The 20,109-nt window shown below is 42.4% G+C and overlaps 1 long non-coding RNA gene across 9 annotated transcripts in view; it reads left to right on the top strand.

Annotated features, from left to right (window-relative positions):
• LOC138141960 (uncharacterized) overlaps positions 1–20,109 on the top strand; it is a 124,651-nt gene that overhangs the window by 74,276 nt on the left and 30,266 nt on the right. For 2 of the 9 annotated variants that reach the window (XR_011163313.1, XR_011163307.1), the window contains exons 1-2: positions 16,877–16,964; positions 18,164–18,353. The exons of 5 other annotated variants lie outside the window; for them this stretch is intronic. This is a non-coding gene — a long non-coding RNA (uncharacterized lncRNA). Of the gene's footprint in view, positions 1–16,841; positions 16,965–17,516; positions 17,606–18,163; positions 18,354–20,109 lie in introns of those variants that run through there. 2 more of the 9 variants (XR_011163309.1, XR_011163311.1) reach the window with 2 other exon arrangements.

Here is a 20,109-nt window from a genome sequence, read left to right as displayed (position 1 = left end):
TTCTTCTTCTTCTTCTTCTTCTTCTTCTTCTTCTTCTTCTTCTTCTTCTTCTTCTTCTTCTTCTTCTCCTCCTCCTCCTCCTCCTCCTCCTCCTCCTCCTCCTCTTCCTCCTCCTCCTCCTTCTTATTCTTCTTCTTCTGCTGCTGCTGCTGCTTCTGCTTCTGCTTCTGCTTTTTGGAGGAGGGAAGGCAAGGCAATTGGGGTTAAATGACTTCCCCAAGGTGACACGGGTAGTAAGTGTTAAGTGTCTGAGACCAGATTTGAACTCAGGTCCTCCTAATCCAGGGCTGGTGCTCTATTCACTGTGCAACCTAGTCACACCAACTCACTTTGTAAACAGGAATATTCACAGAATGGGTGTGGCCTCACTCAAAATAAGAACTAGTAAAAACTTTAGTTTAAAAAGGCCAAGGCCCCCACTGCATCCTGGGCCATCACGTGTCATCCTGATCTGTATCTAGTTGCTGGACCCAGGTGGCTCCGGAGAAGAAAGTGAGGCTGGAAGGGGCAGCTATGTGACACAGTGAATAGAGCACCAGCCTTAGAGTCAGGAGGACTTGAGTATAAATCTGGCCTCAGACACTTAACACTTACTAGCTGTGTCACCTTGGGCAAGTTACTTAACCCGAAATGCCCTGCCTTCCCCACTCCAAAAAGCAAAAAAAAAAAAAAAAGTGAGGCTGGTGACTTTGCACAGCAGTTCACTAGCTCAGCCCCCTCACTAGCAGAGATTATAAGCATTCACCTGAACACTCTCTCAGATACCATTTTTGACAGAAGATCCTGGAAGCCAAGAAACCTTGTAACCTTCACACAATTGTAGGTGGGGGAACCAGCATACCAGGCTAGGTGTTTTGCCAAAAATCTAGTTTTTTCCCATGGTACCATGCTACCTCCCACAGGCCTGGATCAAATATCCCACCAGGTCTATCCTGTCTTTTTTAAAGACTGGGGTATGAGAAGGCAAGGTTGTTAGATTTATTCCTTCACTAGATCCTTAGAGCCCTTGGGAAGGCCCTTCTGTACTGCTTCTAGAAAGTAGGTTGTTGAAAACACTCTTTAGAGAAATAAACACACTTAAGTGGAGAAATAATAATTGTCCATGGAAAGAAAGACCATGGCAGTGGAATAAGTGATAAAAGTGACTAATTATTCAGGGCTGTTCCAGACAACCAAATAATTATTTTGTAAAGTTAGAGAAAAAAGTAATATCAAAATTCCTCTCAAGCAGGTGTCATTCATGGGGCCAACAACCCTGAGCAAATAAAAAAACTATCGAACATAGGTAATGTTAATATGTTGTTTTCTAAGTGAAGATTGTGATTGCTATGTAGAGTTTAGTAACCCTATTTCTATTTGAGTTTGGTACCTCTGACCTAGAACCAAAAGTGAGGAATATCAAGGGCAAAAGTGAAAGAAAGTTGAAAGGAGGGAGGCCTTACCAATACTAAATCTAACACTATTCTATAAAACAATAATCATCCAAATGTTGTGGTCTTGCTTAAAAACGGAGTGGTCAATCAGTGGAGAAAGAAACAGCAGCATAGTGTTTGATAAACACAAAGGCTCCAGGTAGTGGATAAGGACTTAATATTAGAGAAAACAATTCTGGGAAAACTGGAAAGCAGTATGGCAGAAGTTAGGTATAGACCTCTTATACAATGCAAAAAGAAAAATTCCAAATACATACATGACATAGACATTAGAGGCCACATCATATACAAATCAGAGGATAAAATATGAACATAACTTACAACTATGGATAAAGGAATTCTTGACCAGACCAGTGATAGAGTAAAAATGGACATTTTTTAATATATAAAAATTCCTTTTTTTGCACAAACAAAAAGCATACTGACAAAATTAGAAGGGAAGCAAGTAGTTAGAGAAAATCTTTACATGATTTTCTTTTGCTGATAAAGATATCATTTCTAAGATATGTAGGGAACTAATTCAAATTTTTAAAAATGAGAATCAATATCCAATATGTAAATGATCAAAGAACATATATAGACAATATTCAGAGGCAGAAATCCCAACTATCAATAGCCATATGGAAAGATATTCCAAATCACTAGAAATTTGAGAACTTAAAGCAACTCTAAGGTGCCACCTCACCCCTATCAGATTGGAAGGATTGCCAAATAAGGAAAACAAATATTGGAGAGACTATGGGAAAAGAGGCAAATTAGTGTATTATCCATGGATCTGGTTTAGCCTGTCTGAAAAGCAATTTGGAACTATGCCCTGAAAGTTCTAAACTGTGCATAAGTTTTGACCAAGTAATGCCACTACTAGGTCTATAGTTCATTTTTTAATGTCAATGACCTGGAAATTAGGGTGGTGCTTATCAACTGAAGAATGGTGAACAAATTATGGAATATGGGTGTAATGGAATACTACCAGGTATCATGAAATGAGAAATGGTGAAGAGAACAGTTTTAACTGACACAGGGAACAATTTCTGCAGTCACAACATTGTGAAGAATAACAACCTTGAAAGAGTTAAAAAACTATGATCAATGCAATAAGCAGAAACAATTCCAGAGAACTGATGATGAAGCAGAAGGGGTGATGGAATCAATCTGAAAAAATGAGACACATTTTCAGTTACAGCCATTCTGTAAATTTATTTTGCTTGACTATATTTGTTAGAAAGGTTTTATTTTAAAGGAGAGGAGCTCTAGGGATGGGGAAGGAAGGAAGGGAGAGAGGGAGGAAGAAAGAAAGAGCAGGGGAGTTTTAAAAATTACATTTTGAATTTAATTATATGCATAACAAGAAAAACAAGCTATATATAATGGAAACTCACAATTTCATGAAAACCCCTGTTTGGTGTTTATAGAAATTGTGTTACTAAGTGATTTTTATTAAGAATTTTTTTAAAGTCAGAAAATGACAGTTCTTAGAGGAGCTGTGGAAAAAACAGGTAAATACTTTTCTGATCACAGCCAATGTGGGAATCTCTTTGATTTAAGTTTGCTTTTGTGTTCTAAGGGTTCTTTCTAATCGGTCTTTTTTTTCCTTTAAGTGAAATAGAAGGGAGAGGGGAGTGAGAGGCAAGGTTGATAGGAATGCCTCACCAAAAAAGAAAGAAAGACATGGGGCCAGGGGGCAGGGGAGAGACAGAAAGACAGACAGAGACACAGAGATAAAAAAAAAAAAAAACAAAAAGAAAGAAATGTGCAAAACCAAGAAGGTTTTGAAATATTTTCACATTTTTGTGAATTTTTGTTTTGTTTTGTTTGATGCAAGGAAGAGTTTAGAAAGCCAGTGGAAAGAACAGATGAGTGGGACAGTTTTTAAAGTTTCATGTTGAAATTATTAGATATGTACTTTAAAAGAAAGAAAACTACACATAATAGAGTTTCTCAGTTTTGTATACAATCTTCTTTACTGTTAATAAATAAATGCCATTTTTAAAAGTAGAAAGACCATAAAAAATAGGAAGTGTATTCTTGGTGCCTAGTCTTGGCATTTGTACCAGGCAGCTCATTGCCTGGGGATAATCACCAGGTGTAGCTATTATTATTAATTACATTTTCTTTTTTTTCTCCCCACTTAACAGTACTTTATGGTTTTCAATTACATGTAAAGAAAGTTTTCAATGTTTACATTTATAAGATTTTTAGTTCCAAATTTTTTTTCTCATCTGGTTACTCCTTCCCAAGATGTGAAGCAATCTGATATAGGCTATACAGTTATATTAAACATATTTCCATATTAGTCATGTTGTAAAAGAAGTACCAGAAAAAAAGGGAAAAACCACGAGAAAGAAAAAAGACAGGAAATAGTATGCTTTGCTATGCATTCAGATTCTGTAGTTCTGTCTCTGGATGTAGGCGATTAGCTACATTTTCAAAGAATATCCAATATCATCCTAGATGATCTTGAAGCCTGTATGTTGCTGCCAAGAAGGTTATCTTCTACTACAAGGGAGATACAATATGTACATAGAGGACATCAGGTACAAAGTTCCACAAAGTTATTTCAAGTAACAGAGAACACTAATAACACTAATAAGGGTGGAAAACAGGAAAGGCCTAAAATAGGAAGGGATCACTGAGTTGTGCTTTGAAAGACACTAGGAATTCTAAGAGGGAGAGACTAGGGCTGTTGGCATTCCAGTTCTGGAGGCCAACCTGGGCCCGTCCACAAACACAGGTGATGTAATATCATGTATGGGGAATATCTAGAAGGTCCATTAGAGAGAAAGCATGAAAAGGAGTAATATCTGGATGTTAATAAGCTGTGGGAGCTAGACGATGGAAGGTCTTAAATACCAGGTGTAGCGGCAAGCACCCCAAGCGTCCTCAGGGTTTGCTGCCAGCACAGGTTCTTGGATCTGCTTTGATAAAGGAAAGCAACTCAAAATGGGTTAACAAGCTTACTTTAATCAGTCAGACATATATCATTTACCTTGTTCAGGGGAAAAGGTCAGCACCCCGAACTTTAAAGTACACAGACAGAATTATCAAGACAGAAACAGATCTAGTAGACAGATTTCAAACTGTCCAACCATTACATCCATACCCAGTAAACATCTGGTTTTTTCAAAGCCGGGGGGGCTCTGGACAACGGCTTCCCAGAATCCAGATCAAATCACAGAACGCTTCTCAAAGTGAGCCCCCAAAACAAAGCTACACATCAGGGCTTATATAGCCTTCTCCTGGCTCAGAGAATGTAACAACCTTTTGGACCCACTGGCCAATCAAAAAGTATCTACTGAAAAACAAGCCTCCCACCCCAGGCTCCAGGTGCACTTTAGCCTAGGGGCAGGGAAGATCTTTAAAATTTACATTCCCATTACATTCGGCCCCAAGATCTTTCATGCCCATAGCATAGACAATTTACTTTTGAATTAGCATTAAACATCTCTTAGTTCACATTTTCAAAGTACAGAACTAAAGTTACCAAAGTGGCCACTGGGCCTTAAACAAACACAAAGTACATTGCATTATCACCTCAATTCAAAACAGGAGTTCAAATAAAGTTCTCTGGGGGAGGGGGAGGGGTAACCTTCCCCTCACACAGCTCCAGCCCCTGCTTCCAAGCACAGAGAGGGGGCTGGGCAACAAAACCAACAAGGTGGGGTCCCTGGGGATCCAAGGCACTTCATCTCACCCACCATAGTCACAAGTCCATCCTCCCCCAGCGTCCCAAACTGTGGGAAGCAGCCAGGAAACACACTCAGTGCCCCTGCTTTGCTGCTCAGTTCTTATCTTTTCCTGTGGCTGAATTCCGAACTCCTGGGCTCCTTCTCCTCCCGCAGGCGGCAGCCGCTCCTGGCTTCTGCCCAGGTCCCGATGCAGGCAGCTCACCATTCCTGCTCTCAGCTCAGAGAAATCCACATGCAGGCCATTCTTCTCTCCTGCTCCATGGCTCCACAGAGTCACAGTTACCACAACTGGGAAACAAACAATTATCCCAGCCCCCATACTTTCCTTTTACTCTGCAGATCCTGTTCGTGATGCCATTTTGTAGCAGCAAGCACCCCAAGCGTCCTCAGGGTTTGCGGCCAGCACAGGTTCTTGGATCTGCTTTGTTAAAAGAAAGCAACTCAAAATGGGTTAACAAGCTTACTTTAATCAGTCAGACATATATCGTTTACCTTGTTCAGGGGAAAAGGTCAGCACCCCAAACTTCAAAGTACACAGACAGAATTATCAAGACAGAAACAGATCAAGTAGACAGATTTCAAACTGTCCAACCATTACATCCATACCCAGTCAACATCTGGGTTTCAACATCTGGGTTTTTCAAAGCCGGGGGGGGGGCCTCTGGACAACGGCTTCCCAGAATCCAGATCAAATCACAGAACACTTCTCAAAGTGAGCCCCCAAAACAAAGCTACACATCAGGGCTTATATAGCCTTCTCCTGGCTCAGAGAATGTAACAACCTTCTGGACCCACTGGCCAATCAAGAAGTATCTACTGAAAAACAAGCCTCCCACCCCAGGCTCCAGGTGCACTTTAGCCTAGGGGCAGGGAAGATCTTCCAAATTTGCATTCCCATTACACCAGGCTAGGTTTCTGTCTCTTTCTCAGAGGTAATAGGAAACCCTAGACACTTTTGAATAGAAAGCTGTAATGAATAATTAACAAGAAAAGTCCCACCATAACAGCAAGGTATTCAGATTCCAAAGAAAGAAGATGACCATGCCAGAGTAGTATATGTATGTATGTGAGTGAATACATGTGTATATATAAGCACATACATATATACACACATATATTTTACACTTATAGGCTTAATTGTATTATAAAATGGCAATTGACTCATGAGACCAGCCCTGTGGCAGTGACAGAACCGAGTGGGGGCTCCCTGCACCAACCCTAGGTCAAATCAGATTATCACACAGAAACAGAAAAAAGAAATTTCAGTGTAGGGGATGGCCCAGAGTCACTTTGAAATAGGACTAACACTTAACCCTTTCCTGGGTCACAGAAAGAGAAATGTGCAACATCATTGAGAATATAGATCCAGTTAATTGAATTCATTCTGGTTACTATTTAGCACTACAAAAACTGAAGTTTAAGGTCACCAGCTTGGTTATTCAATTGTTTTTATTTCAAAGTTCAAAATTAAGACCATGATTGTTACTGGTAAACAGTTGTATTATCTGTGTTGTATGAGAAGCAGTTTCTTAAAGTCTTGGAGTAGATCTGAAATTTTAAAGGAATGAACACCTAAGAATAGTTTATTTGAGCAAAAGGTCAAAAAGAAAAATCTGTTAAGATTCTCTTCCTGTGGTCCCAGTTCTTCTTAGTGAGGGCTATGGAGCCCTCCCCTGTCATCCAGCTCTGATGGAGCTGAGGAGACAGTAAAAGGTTTAAACCATTGAGATTTTTTTCTCCCTGTTGTCCTGGCTATAACTGAGCTAGGGCTGCAGTGAAGTTAATTTCAGTTAACTTCCTCCAAAAAGAAAAAGGGGGTAAGGTACAGTAGCTACATCAGAGCTACATGGGCTTGTCATCTGCCTACCTGAAAAGTTAAATCCCTGGAATAGAACATTTTTCTGAATGACATGGGAACAGTTAGACAAGGGAAAAGAAGCTTGTGAAACAAAGGTACAAACACAAGTTAATCATTATCCCATATACCAAGCCTGGGATACATCTGAGCTACTAAAGTGTGTGTTACATCTGAGCTATTCATCCTAAAATTATATTCTTTCCACAGCCTAAATAGTTTAGTAAAAGGGTACTTGATCTAGCTCCCATCAGCAAGTTTTAGATCCCCAGGTACCCTGAAGTCCACCTCTCTAAGTAAGCAGAGCCTGAAGTTTCTACTTCAAGTTCCCCAAACCCTCTCCTCAATGCTCCAGGCAAATCGACTACCCCATAACCAAGGTCTGCTACAGCTAAGCTTTCATAGAGGTTTATTTGATAGAGTATAAGCTGATAATGTGCTTTGAGTGTGATGAGTTTGGGAAAATGGAGGGTGTCCCCCTGAAATATAGAGTTCACTCTGTACCATGAAGCCCCAACTTCAGTACCATCTAAGAGATCTCTCCCTTGCTGCAAATAATCACTTTGCTTGTTCTAGTGCCAAGGAATTAAAGAAGGTGGCTAAGGACTCCAGGAAAACAATGGAGCAGGGAAAAAACACCCCAGAATATGGAGCAAAAAGGAAAAAACCAGAGAGGTACAGCTAAGAGAAAGATGAAAGAGAGAAAATCAGAAAAGTGAGAAAAAGCTTGTCAGTGTTGAGGCGGCCAGGTAGCACAGCAAGTAAGAACACCGGCTCCAGTGTCAGGATGACCTGGGGATTGAATCCAGGCTCAGACACTTAGCACCCACCCAGAAACACCTGGCCGTGTAACCTTGAGCAAGTTACTTAACCCCAATTGCTTAGGGGAGGCCAGGTGGCTCAGCAAGTAAGAGCACTGACCCCAGTGTTGGGATGACCTGGGGATCAAATCTGGGCTCAGATACTTAGCACCACACCCAGAAATAACTGGCCATGTAACCTTGAGCAAGTTACTTAACCCCAATTTCTTAATAAAAAAAAAAAAAAGCTTGTCAGTGAGAAGCAATGTGTTCAGAACTCTGCACTGAATGGTTGTGTGACCTAGAATAAATCATTTAACCCTGAGTCTCAATTCATCTGTAAAGTGGGGGGATGAGAAAAAGAGAGGAGAAAATGAGGTCAGAAGTCAACTAGTCTCTTCACTTGGTAAAATCAATCATTCTTATATGTAATTTGGAAATGCAATTAATGTCATCTTCTATGTAATTTGAAAAGGCAATTAATGTAATGTCATCTCGCAGTTTATATTATTGTTGTATTTCTACATTGTATATTGTAAAACCTGAATGAGGAGAAAATTGTGTAAGATTAGTAATGTTACTTTAAATATGTATATATGCTATTTAGAAAAACTTGTAAAACTGTTAACTAAGCTATTTTGGGCTAATGTTTTAATGTTAAAACCTAGAAGTGTTTATTGATTACTGTATGAAAGTTTGTTTGACTAGTTCCGCCCATTCAGAGCAGTCTCTCCTGCTTACAATTCATATAAATTTTCCTTATGTTGTAAAACTGTCAAATCCCCTAGTAACTATTTCCAGGCAAAGTCATTCTGCCTGAGAAAGGAACTTGTTTCAGTCATGTAGTTTTTAAATGAACCTAACTTGCTAAGAAGTTGTGAAGATCAAAAAGGATTTTATAAATTGGCATTTATATTTTAGAAGGATGGTAAAAGGAATTCCTTTCATTATAAGATCTTATACATTTTTATTGCTTATAGCAGCCCCATGAGAATAGAAATTATTATAACTGGCTCTAAGCTGTGATTGGTGAGGCTTGTTGTTTAAGGTAAAAAGCACTTGGGACCATAACTAAATTTAATTTGAGTCTGAATTTGGGTATAGTTGTCTGCATTAAATAAGTGTCTGAGAGAAAATGCCACTAGCTACTCAGAGGAATGTGATCCTGTACTGTCAACAGGTGGAAGTCTATATTTGGTAAAGGCCGAAGGGACAATCTTAGCCTCTGTCTGGGATGGGATTCCTCCTGGCTCAGTTTACCCATGAGGTTCCTTTGAAAAGGAATGTTTCCCACCTATTCCTGAGTCTAGCTATGAACAGATGCTACATGAGATGAAATATCTGTAACTGTAGCTGAATTTACACAGAGCCAAGGATGTTTTCTCCTGTCATATTTGAAATGTCACATGTCCCTGCCTTTTTCCTTCTATAACAGGTTTCTATGCTCAGAGCAAGTAATCAGTATAAGATGTGAGCTCTTTATGTTAGCTTATTGGAAAATCTAATATTATTTTTCATCTAGAATTAGAATATGAATAGGAAGTTATTTAAATTGCTTAAGATCATTTAAAAGTTTTCAATTAACTTCCTTCATAAAGGCTTAGTGATCATTGAAACTGTTTTGAAGAAGGAAAATACCTTTAGAAGAAATTTTTAAAATCTCTAGTGTGATTCTAAGAGACCCACTAAAATCTCCATTTGCAAGACATGTTTCTTGCTGAATTGATGCAACAAATTGTAAAGTGGAAAAGAACTTGCTGTTTTAATCTGAATTTGTAGTTATTCCATCATTTAAGCAAGTGTAATATTTGTAACTGAATGCAAATGTGTAAAATTCATTCCCCTTTTTGAAATTCTGTTTGGCATCCCACCTTCTATTGTATTTTGTGTGACAAATGCTGTTAGGTATAATTGCTAATGATTTATTTCTCAAGTCCCTCCAAGCTCTCGGAGACATCCAGGATGTAGTTGGAGCGGTGTACCAGACCACTCTGCTGTTAAGGTGGCCGGAAGAAAAGCCTGGATCCACCCCTCAGGTGACGGCTTCTCCCAACCCCACCTGACCTGTGGGTAACAGAACCAGCAGGTGATTTATAATTGAAGATTAAGAGACTGTCCTGATGCTCCTGTTCCTGGCATTCCTGCCTTTGGCTGGTTCCAACTCCTATGCTCCCACCTTGCACTCTTGGACTCTTACTAAGACGATTGAGGGGACTCTAATTTCAAAAATGTGACTTATGACCAGCCCACCCTCTCCTTTGATCTTTGTGCCCTGCTCAGCCCCAGATTTTTGTTGTTTCCCTATACAGGCATGTATTCTGCAGGGACTGATGGTGCTGCTTGTGGAGCAGAAAAGCAGCCTTTGGTCAACTCAGTTGTATGTCTGCCCTGAGGATGGGTCTCCCAATTGTGGGGGGACTGGGAAATATCACTGTGTCAACTGGAATTGTGTAACCATTGATGACTGGGTCTCCAGTGGCAGCGATGACCACCACATTTCATTTCATTGTAATACCCTTGTCATGTAACCCATTTGTCATCAGGGTTTAGGATTGGACCAAACAGGATTGGAAAACTGGAAAACTTGGGGAATCAGGTTTTATGTCACAGGAAAGGACCCCAGGGCCTTGTTCCCCAACCCACCTCCTGGTGGCAATCGAATCCCAGATGACCCCCTGTTTTACCCATTACCATCACCCCTGCAGACTTGGGCAGCACTCTGGTAGCCTAAGACCAGAGCTTAACTTCTGACTGCTTGTATGCAGGAACACCTTTTTCCTGGCAGCCTCCATTTTAGTCCCTATCCTAGTTGGCCTTGGTATGGCAGGATTGGCAGCAGTGGGTACCACAGCCTTAGTGCAAGACGTCAGATCCCCAGACTCAGTTGAGTCTGAGTTTCAACTATGAACAAGAAAAGGGGGGAGTGAAGTGTCCACCATAAATTATACACCAAAGCCCCCTAAACCTGTTAGAAGGGGACCCCTACCAGGGTCCCTGGAAACCACCCAATAGGTCATAATAGTGAGGGAATATTTCACCTGTGTTGCTAGAAACATGCCCCAGATTTAGATCTCTTTATGTTTGTACCCAGGGCTTTGCTAGGTAATCAAGGCTTCACTAGAAATGGAATTAATGGCATAACCTTCCCCCCCCCCCCCGCCCCTGCTCTTGGAACCACATTTTGTTGATTAGCAACACCTAACTCTCTATACGTGTATCTTACAGAAGACTCAATGCTGTCTTCTCTATTGGGGAGGCAGTCACAGAGGTTAATAAACACTCCTATCAAATTATAATTGGCTTTGCTGTCATGTCCATTTCATTTGTCCATTGCACAGGCAAGGAAACTAAAATCCATTAAGGGAATCATTCATGGTCACAGAGATAGTAAGTGGAAGACCAATCCTTGGACCCAGGCCCAGCTGCTTTTTCTACTGCTTTGCCATGCTTCCAATGAATTACAGAGGGATGAATGTGGGAGGCAAAATAATGGATTGGGCAGCCACGAAATAATTCAGAGAAGAGGTAATTAATTAGAGGTAAAATATACATATATATGTGTATATATATATAGTAGAAAGAGTGAATCACAGAGACATTTCAAAGAACTAGGGAGCAACCTTTTTGTAGAAAACTTTGTCAGTCTACTCAAACCACTAATGCATTCAAGGAAAGAAGGGAAGCAGTTGAGTGTGGGGGCAAATCTTGATATCAGATTTCTGTGATAAAGTTTTGGTATGCAAGACTTATAAACCATTAACATATTCTATGTGTATGTGTGCATATTATATATAATGTATATATATATAATTTATACATATATTTTTTGTTTGCTATTGTTCAGTCATGTTAGACTCTACATGACCTCATGAATGGGGTTTTCTTACCAAAGATACTGTAATGGTTTCACTTTTCCTTCTCCTGTGTGTCCCCATTTTACAGAGGAGAAACTGAAGCAAATGGGATTTAAGTGACTTGCCCAGGGTCACATAGCTAGTAAGTGTCTGAGACCAGATTTAACTTCAGATCTTCTGGAATGCAGGCCAGTGCTCCATGCATTGCACCATCAGCTGCCTACATACATACATGCATAGGTAGATACTCTCTATCTATATGTGTATATACATATACATGTGTTATATATGTGTGTGTATGTATACATATACATATATATGTCCCAAAACCATTCCCAAATTGACTATTGGTCAAAGAATATGAATAAACTATTATCAAAGGAAAAACTGCAAAGTATTAACAACTATAAGAAAGAATACTCCAAATCACTAATAAGAGAAATACAAATCAAGCAATAGTTAGTATTAATATCACACTTTAAGGCAGATAGGCAGTGTAATGGAAAGAAGCTAGGTCTGGAGTCAGAAGACCTGAGTTTAGATGTTGTAGGCAAGCAGATATTCACAGTGCCTACATGGCTGTGAATATGCCAACATAATTCTGAAACACACAATGTAATAGACTTTCCACATGGAAGACACAACCAAAACATTTATTCAAACACCAGAAACCCAAATCTATCATAGCAACAAAGAAATCTATATCCAATAACAATGCAGGGGATACCACCATACCCAAATCTTCCCCCTGCTAGGACCTTCCCACAAACACAGCTCACTACCTGCTCTCTCTCTCTCTCTCTCTCTCTCTCTCTCTCTCTCTCTCTCTCTCTCTCTCTCTCTCTCTCTCTCTCTGTCCTCCTCCTCCTCCTCCTCCTCCTCCTCCTCTTCAGCTCTAACTGCTTTCACTAACTTCCTCTTAGCTATGCTCCACCCTTCCTGCTCCAAGTCATTAGCAAACTCCTCCCACCACAGACTCAAGTGACTGAAGCTTCCATAGGACTCAGGTAGGTCACATGGGCCTATTAATGGATGGGAAAGATCTTCCCATTAAGCAAAAATACATTAACAGTACAGATGTGTACCAAGGTACTTACCATGTGGCTGACACATAGTAAGCTTTGAACAAATACATGTACAGTTAGCTTTACAAAACCCTTTAAATTATCTCATTTTATCTTTCTAAGGATCCTGGGAGGTAGATTCTGTTATTGTTCCCATTTTACAGATGAGGAAACTAAGGTAGAGCGATATTAAGTGATTTTTTTCCTATGGCCAAAGACCAGATTTTAACTCAGGACTTCTTGGCTCCAAGTCAAAAGATCTATTAACTGTGCCACCTGCTACATATAACAGTCCTGAGTTTTCACCTCACACTCAGCAAATTGAGAAAAATGACCAAAAATGAAACCAGTCAATGTTGGAGGAATTTGAGAAAATGGACACATTAGTGCATGGTTGGTGGAGTTGCAAATTATTACAACCATTTTCAAAAGCAATTTGGAATGATGCAAATAAAGTAACTAAAATGCCCATATGTATTTGACCTAGAGATTCTATTGCTAGGCTTCTACCCCATGGATGTATAAGAAAATTCTCTTTATACAACAAAATATTTATAGAAGCACTTTTAGTAATACCCTGCCCTCCCCCAACAAAGTGGAAGCAAGGTAGATAATCTTTGATAGTGGGAGGGCTAAACAAATTATGGTGGTGGTTGTTGTTGCTGCTGCTGCTATTGCTAAGGGACAGCTAGGTGGCACATTGGATAGAGTGCCAGGCCTGGAATCAGGAAGACTCATCTTCCCCAATTCAAACTTAATCTCAGACAATTACTAGCTGTATGGCTCTGGTGAAGTCATTTAATCCTCTGCCTCAGTTTCCTCATCTGTAAAATGAGAAGGAAATGGTAAACCATTCCAATATTAAAGTCAGACTCAGTTGCCATAGCTGAACAAAATATTATACCTAAATATTGTACCTAAATTTATTAGGATATTATTGTTCTGTAACAAAGAAAAATGAGCTGAATACAAAGAATCAGAGAAATATCTACAAGAACTGATCTAGTGTGAAGTAAGCAGAGAAGAGGAAACAATTCATTCACAAAATATATTTGATATATATGAAATAATGTATTAGAAATATGAAAGAAAACAGTCTATTAAACAACATTGTAAACAAATAACAACAACCAAAACAATAAACAGTGAATGAAGGGGGCAGCTAGGTGGTGCAGTGAATAGAGCACCAGCCCTGGAGTCAGGAGGACCTGAGCTCAAATTCAGGCTCAGACACTTAACACAGAACAAAAAAACTAGCTGTGTGACCTTGGGCAAGTCACTTAACCCCAATAGCCCTCCAAAAAGAAAAGAAAAGTTAATGGAAGTGTAGCTAGGTGGCTTAGTGAGCAGAGCCAAAGTAATTTTCCTAAACCTCAGGGCTGATCTCGTTGTTCTTCAGTCATTTCAGTCCTGGCAGACTCTTGTAATGGGAATGCAAATTTGGAAGATCTTCCCTGCCCCTAGGCTAAAGTGCACCTGGAGCCTGGGGTGGGAGGCTTGTTTTTCAGTAGATACTTTTTGATTGGCCAGTGGGTCCAAAAGGTTGTTACATTCTCTGAGCCAGGAGAAGGCTATATAAGCCCTGATGTGTAGCTTTGTTTTGGGGGCTCACTTTGAGAAGTATTCTGTGACTTGATCTGGATTCTGGGAAGCCGTTGTCCAGAGGGCCCCCCCCCCCCCCCCGGCTTTGAAAAACCCAGATGTTGAAACCCAGATGTTGACTGGGTAGGGATGTAATGGTTGGACAGTTTGAAATCTGTCTACTTGATCTATTTCTGTCTTGATAATTCTGTCTGTGTACTTTAAAGTTTGGGGTGCAGACCTTTTCCCCTGAACAAGGTAAACGATATATGTCTGACTGATTAAAGTAAGCTTGTCAACCCATTTTGAGTTGCTTTACTTTATCAAAGCAGATCCAAGAACCTGTGCTGGCCGCAAACCCTGAGGACGCTTGGGGTGCTTGCTGCTACAAAATGGCGTCACGAACAGGATCTGCAGAGTAAAAGGAAAGTATGGGGGCTGGGATAATTGTTTGTTTCCCAGTTGTGGTAGCTGTGACTCTGTGGAGCCGTGGAGCAGGAGAGAAGAATGGCCTGCATGCAGATTTCGCTGAGCTGAGAGCGGGAATGGTGAGCTGCCTGCATCAGGATCTGGGCAGAAGCCAGGAGCAGCTGCCGCCTGCGGGAGGAGAAGGAGCCCAGGAGTTCGGAATTCAGCCACAGGAAAAGATAAGAACTGAGCAGCAAAGCAGGGGCACTGAAAGTGTTTCCTGGCTGCTTCCCACAGTTTGGGACGCTGGGGGAGGATGGACTTGTGACTATGGTGGGTGGGATGAAGTGCCTTGGATCCCCAGGGACCCCACCTTGTTGGTTTTGTTGCCCAGCCCCCTCTCTGTACTTGGAAGCAGGGGCTGGAGCTGTGTGAGGGGAAGGACACCCCCTCCCCAGACTTGTTTTGAACTGAAGTGATAATGCTATGTACTTCCTGTTTGTTTAAGGCCCAGTGGCCACTTTGGTAACTTTAGTTCTGTACCTTGAAAATGTGACCTAAGAGATGTTTAGTGCTAATTCAAAAGTAAATTGTCTATGCTATGGGCATGAAAGATCTTGGGGCCAAATGTAATGGGAATGTAAATTTTAAAGATCTTCCCTGCCCCTAGGCTAAAGTGCACCTGGAGCCTGGGGTGGGAGGCTTGTTTTTCAGTAGATACTTTTTGATTGGCCAGTGGGTCCAAAAGGTTGTTACATTCTCTGAGCCAGGAGAAGGCTATATAAGCCCTGATGTGTAGCTTTGTTTTGGGGGCTCACTTTGAGAAGTGTTCTGTGATTTGATCTGGATTCTGGGAAGCCGTTGTCCAGAGCCCCCCCGGCTTTGAAAAACCCAGATGTTTACTGGGTATGGATGTAATGGTTGGACAGTTTGAAATCTGTCTACTAGATCTGTCTCTGTCTTGATAATTCTGTCTGTGTACTTTAGAGTTCGGGGTGCTGACCTTTTCCCCTGAGCAAGGTAAACGATATATGTCTGACTGATTAAAGTAAGCTTATTAACCCATTTTGAGTTGCTTTCCTTTATCAAAGCAGATCCAAGAACCTGTGCTGGCAGCAAACCCTGAGGACGCTTGGGGTGCTTGCTGCTACAACTCTTCATGGCTCCTTTTGGGTTTTCATGGTAAAGATAATAGAGTGGTTTGCCATTTCTTTCTCCAGCTCATTTGACAGATGAGGGAATAGGACAGTCTTGTCACCACAGAATTATCATGTGTTGATTCCCAATATTCTAATATTTAATCCAGAGGCGAAGCTATAGTCATCAACTCTCAAAGCTATCTTGCTAGAGACCTAAGGGAACAAAAACATACCACTTAGAAATTCCTTCCCTGGTTTCCCATAGTGAATGACTCCTGTGAAAAGGTTGTAAGTTATCACCTAATTACCATATTTTCCAGATAATCCACAACTTTTCCTATATAAGCTTTAGCATCATTCCTGTTAAGTTGCAAGTTCCTTAAGGAATTCAAGTTCCCTAAGGAGCTCTGTCTGCTATATTGGCATAATGAAAAACCTTTGTTACCTAGACTTAAAGAATACTTGAGTCCATGAATTCCTTCCTGACAACCCTCTCCTGTCTTTGGAGGGGGGAGTCCCTGAACCCCTTAAACCTCATGAAACAACTTGTCCAGGATGACACTACTATTAACTATCTGAGGGCAGATTCAAACCCAATAAGAGGAGCCTTCCTTAGCCCAGGTTAGGTCTCAGAGATTCACTGCACCACCTAGCTGCCCCTCCTGCCCAGCTTGTAACCCCTCTACTCCATAAACTCCAATAAGTTCAATATAGAGTTGAATACAAACTCCTTTGTTCAGCATTTAAAGCCCTTCACAACCTCATCTCAACCTATCTTTCCAGGCTCCTTTTACATCTCTACCCTTTTATACTCATACTCTGGAGTCCAGTCTAACCAACCTTCCTAAAGCTGCTCATGCAAAAGATTCCATGAGTTCCCATGGCTTTGCAATGTCTGTGCTCCACTCCTAGAATACCCAACTTCTTGTTAGCAGCCAGGAGCTGGACACAGCTGGGGGGAAGGGGGAAGGCCAAAGAGGGGACGGGGGCGGGCAGGGGGGAGGGGCCGGGGAGGGAAGTAGGAGGAGGATGTTGGGCATCACTGGCCACTTTCTAAGACATTCTTCCGTCAATAAGGGCTGGGACTTTCAACTGTTGCTCAATCCGAGGTGAGATGTGCAGGCGGATTGCTGGGGGTCCTTGAGTGAGTAAAACGTGGAAAGTGAGCGGGCTGGAGGGGATCTCACTTCCAGTCCGCTGGGGAGGGGGGGGTCGCGGTGGGGAGTTGGCGGGGGTGGCGGATGGGGGTGGGAGAGTGGAAGCGACCAGCTCAAGGAGGAAGCGCTTGCGGGGCAAAGCCGCGTGTCTCCGAGCCAGCCAGACGGGAAGCAGCCCTGGGAGCCCTCACGCGCTCCTGGGTACTGAGCAGATGCCCAAGAGCCGAGAGATTCTCCAGGACGGACCATATAATGTCGCCCAGAGCTCCCCGAGCCTCGGGTGGCAGAGCGCATGACAATACCGGTTGCAGTCGGCTTTTGCCTTTTCCTCTGCCCGTCGCCACAGAGCGCGGCGCAGTTCGGAGACTGGGGCACTTGGGACAGGTGGAGGGGGGTTTCCAGCTGCGGAGCCTCCTGCCCTTGCGCTCCAAGCGCCGAGCCTGGGGCTCTGGGGGACCCAGGGGCCCTGGAGCAGACCTAGGGAAGTTCGCAAGAAGGAGGAGAGTTTGGGAAGTTCTCTCAGGGCCTGAGTTCTCTTCTATGATCTGGATAACAACCCTGGGAGGGAGTTGCTATAATTGTGTCCATTTTACAAATGAGGTAACTGCCGGGGTCACACACCTTCTGAGTGTCTGAAGTAAGATTTAAACCTCAGTGTTCCTCACTTCCAACTGGGTGCTCCATTCAATGCCACTAGCAGTTGGGGTGGGGCTGGGGTTGGAGGGAAGTAGGAGCATTATTAGTGTGAATACGGGGCAGATGTGAAGATGCCAGAGAAAAGTGCAGGTTGGTGGCTGGATTGTGAAGCAGGGGACTGGCCAGATAGTGAATGAGCTGAGTTTGCTCTCTCATCCACCCACCCATCTTGACAGTTCAGGCCCTAGTCTGAGTTCTAAAACTGAGTACATTTACTGGGGGGAAGAGGGAGCTTAGGAACAAGGTCTTTGGGGAGAAGGGGAACATTCCAGGGGGAGGGAGGAAGAGGGAGAGCCCATTGTCAGAGCAGTGAATAGGACGTCCCTGCCTCCCAGTGCATTCCTGGGCTGGATGTAAAGCATAGACTGGGCTCAAAGGAGATAGCAGTCACTATTTAGTTTGGAGTATGTGCCTGAATGAGTGGTATTGTAGGTAAATCTGTATTCATGCAGGGAGCACCTGTGCAGGAGACTGTATGTTACTGTCCTAGGCAGGCACACAGACTGGAGAGACCAGGTGCAAGCAAGATAAAAGGCGTTTGAGGGAAAAGCCTGAGCCATTCACTGAGGAGGTTTCCCTGAGCACACTGGCTAGAGCACTGTTTGATTTAATGGATCAGAGATTGCTGTCTGGATTCCTCTTTACCTGCGTCCTGGTGCATGTTCTCAGTCACATCAGAGGTGAGTGATTGCATCCAACTGGTCCTGCCCATACTCTGGGCCTCTGAGGTGGAATTCACAAAGTTGGAGGGAGAGGGTTGGAGAGGGGGGAGGGTGGGTAGAAAGGAAGTGAGGGGGGAGGAGCAAGGCACTGTGACATAGAAAGAGCAAGGACAGCAAAGGAGAAAGAAGAAGGAAGGCCATGAAGGGTACAATGTGAGGAAGCTGCTGGGCAACCTCACTGCTCACAGATGAGAGCCCAGCTCTGGGGTCTGAGAACCTAAGAGCTGAGGACAGCTGAAGGAAATCAGGCAGGAGTGGGCAGGGCTCCAGTGAGCCATGTCACCAGCACTGCTGAACAGAAACTGTCCACCAGCTGAGGTGCCTTCTTAGTACAGGATTCTCAAACACAAGTCTTGAGCTCTTTTCAGCCTCCCACTTCCCCATCAGGAGAGGCTGGCCTGGGGCAGCCACAGAGGGACCCATGACTTTCAATGTGCCGGCATGAACATCTGAAGCAACCCTCGCCCCTGTGCCTTGACTCTGCAGGCTTGGAAGCAGGATTGATAAGAGGGACTGAGGGAGGGGGCTGGGTAGGGATGAAGGAAAAGGAGAGAAGCTGAAAGTTGAGAGATGGAGGTAACTTTAGAAGCCTCTGAGTCCAACCCAGATTTGAAAAGAAATCCTTCCATGATACACCTGACCAGCCTTCATCTAGCCTTGGCTCCAAGGCCTACAGTGAGAAGGAGTCCACTTCTGCCTCCTGAGATGACCCATTCTACAACAAGCCAGCCTGAGTAGTTTGGACCATGGTTTTTCATTAAGTACATCCTGCATTTGGTCTTCTACCATCTGTCCATCACTCTTAGTTCAGGCCTCTAGGGACAAAAATGACAAGCTCTTCCTATATATTATAACCTGGGGAATTCTATATCTATAAAATTCTATATCTATATCCCACCAATTCATTTGGTCATTATAACCCAGGGAATATCTGTATCTATCTATATCTATAAATTCTATATCTATGCTCTATATCCATAGATATGTCCAGGGGGAAGTTCACCAAATGGAGAAGGGCTTGGGAAGCTCTGTAAATTATCCAATGTATCATTACTATATATAAATGTGTGTTTCTATGTGTGTATGTATAAGGTGTACCCAAAACCACACTGATGGCATATTGGAAATACATATGCACCTATATCTATGAGTGTGTGTATACATTATGCGGGTTAATCACACACACATATACTTTTACACATACATGTATGTTAATATCAAGTAATTTAATTAGAAAGAAAAACAAATACATGGGGGTAGGGGGAGAAAACCCCAGATTGAAAGGCAAGTCACAGATAATTCTGAAGTCGTAGTCCTGCATTACTGGTCAGGTTATTGGTGTCTTTGGCAGAAACAGCAGAGACTTAGGAAGGAGGAGCCTGGGATGGACTGATAATTAGCCTTCTCTTGGGCATACTGAGCTTGAGAAAGAGAAGGCCATCCAAGCCTTCTCCAAACCTACATTTCCTTTCTTCATTCTCTGTAACTAGAGTTTCATTTGTTCCTCTTCCCTGCCCAGGCGTAGCTGCCAATGGCACAGGTACTTGCATCTCTGCAGGTAAGAGGTTTCTGCCAGAACAGGATGTGAAGAGGCTCCACCTTCTTCCACATAGGCACAAAAATAGGAACTGAGATGTGAAAGACTAACAAAAGGACTCAATTTAGAGTCACAGGACTTGAGTTCAAATCCTGCCTCTAATGCTTATGAGCTCTA

The sequence above is a fragment of the Petaurus breviceps genome, unplaced genomic scaffold (genome assembly GCF_028583685.1).
Source record: "Petaurus breviceps papuanus isolate PSGF00001 unplaced genomic scaffold, PetGlider_PUasm1.0 90510, whole genome shotgun sequence".
Classification (NCBI taxonomy): domain Eukaryota; kingdom Metazoa; phylum Chordata; class Mammalia; order Diprotodontia; family Petauridae; genus Petaurus; species Petaurus breviceps.
Note: the sequence above shows the minus strand (reverse complement) of the source record. Positions and strands in the feature narration are given on the sequence as shown.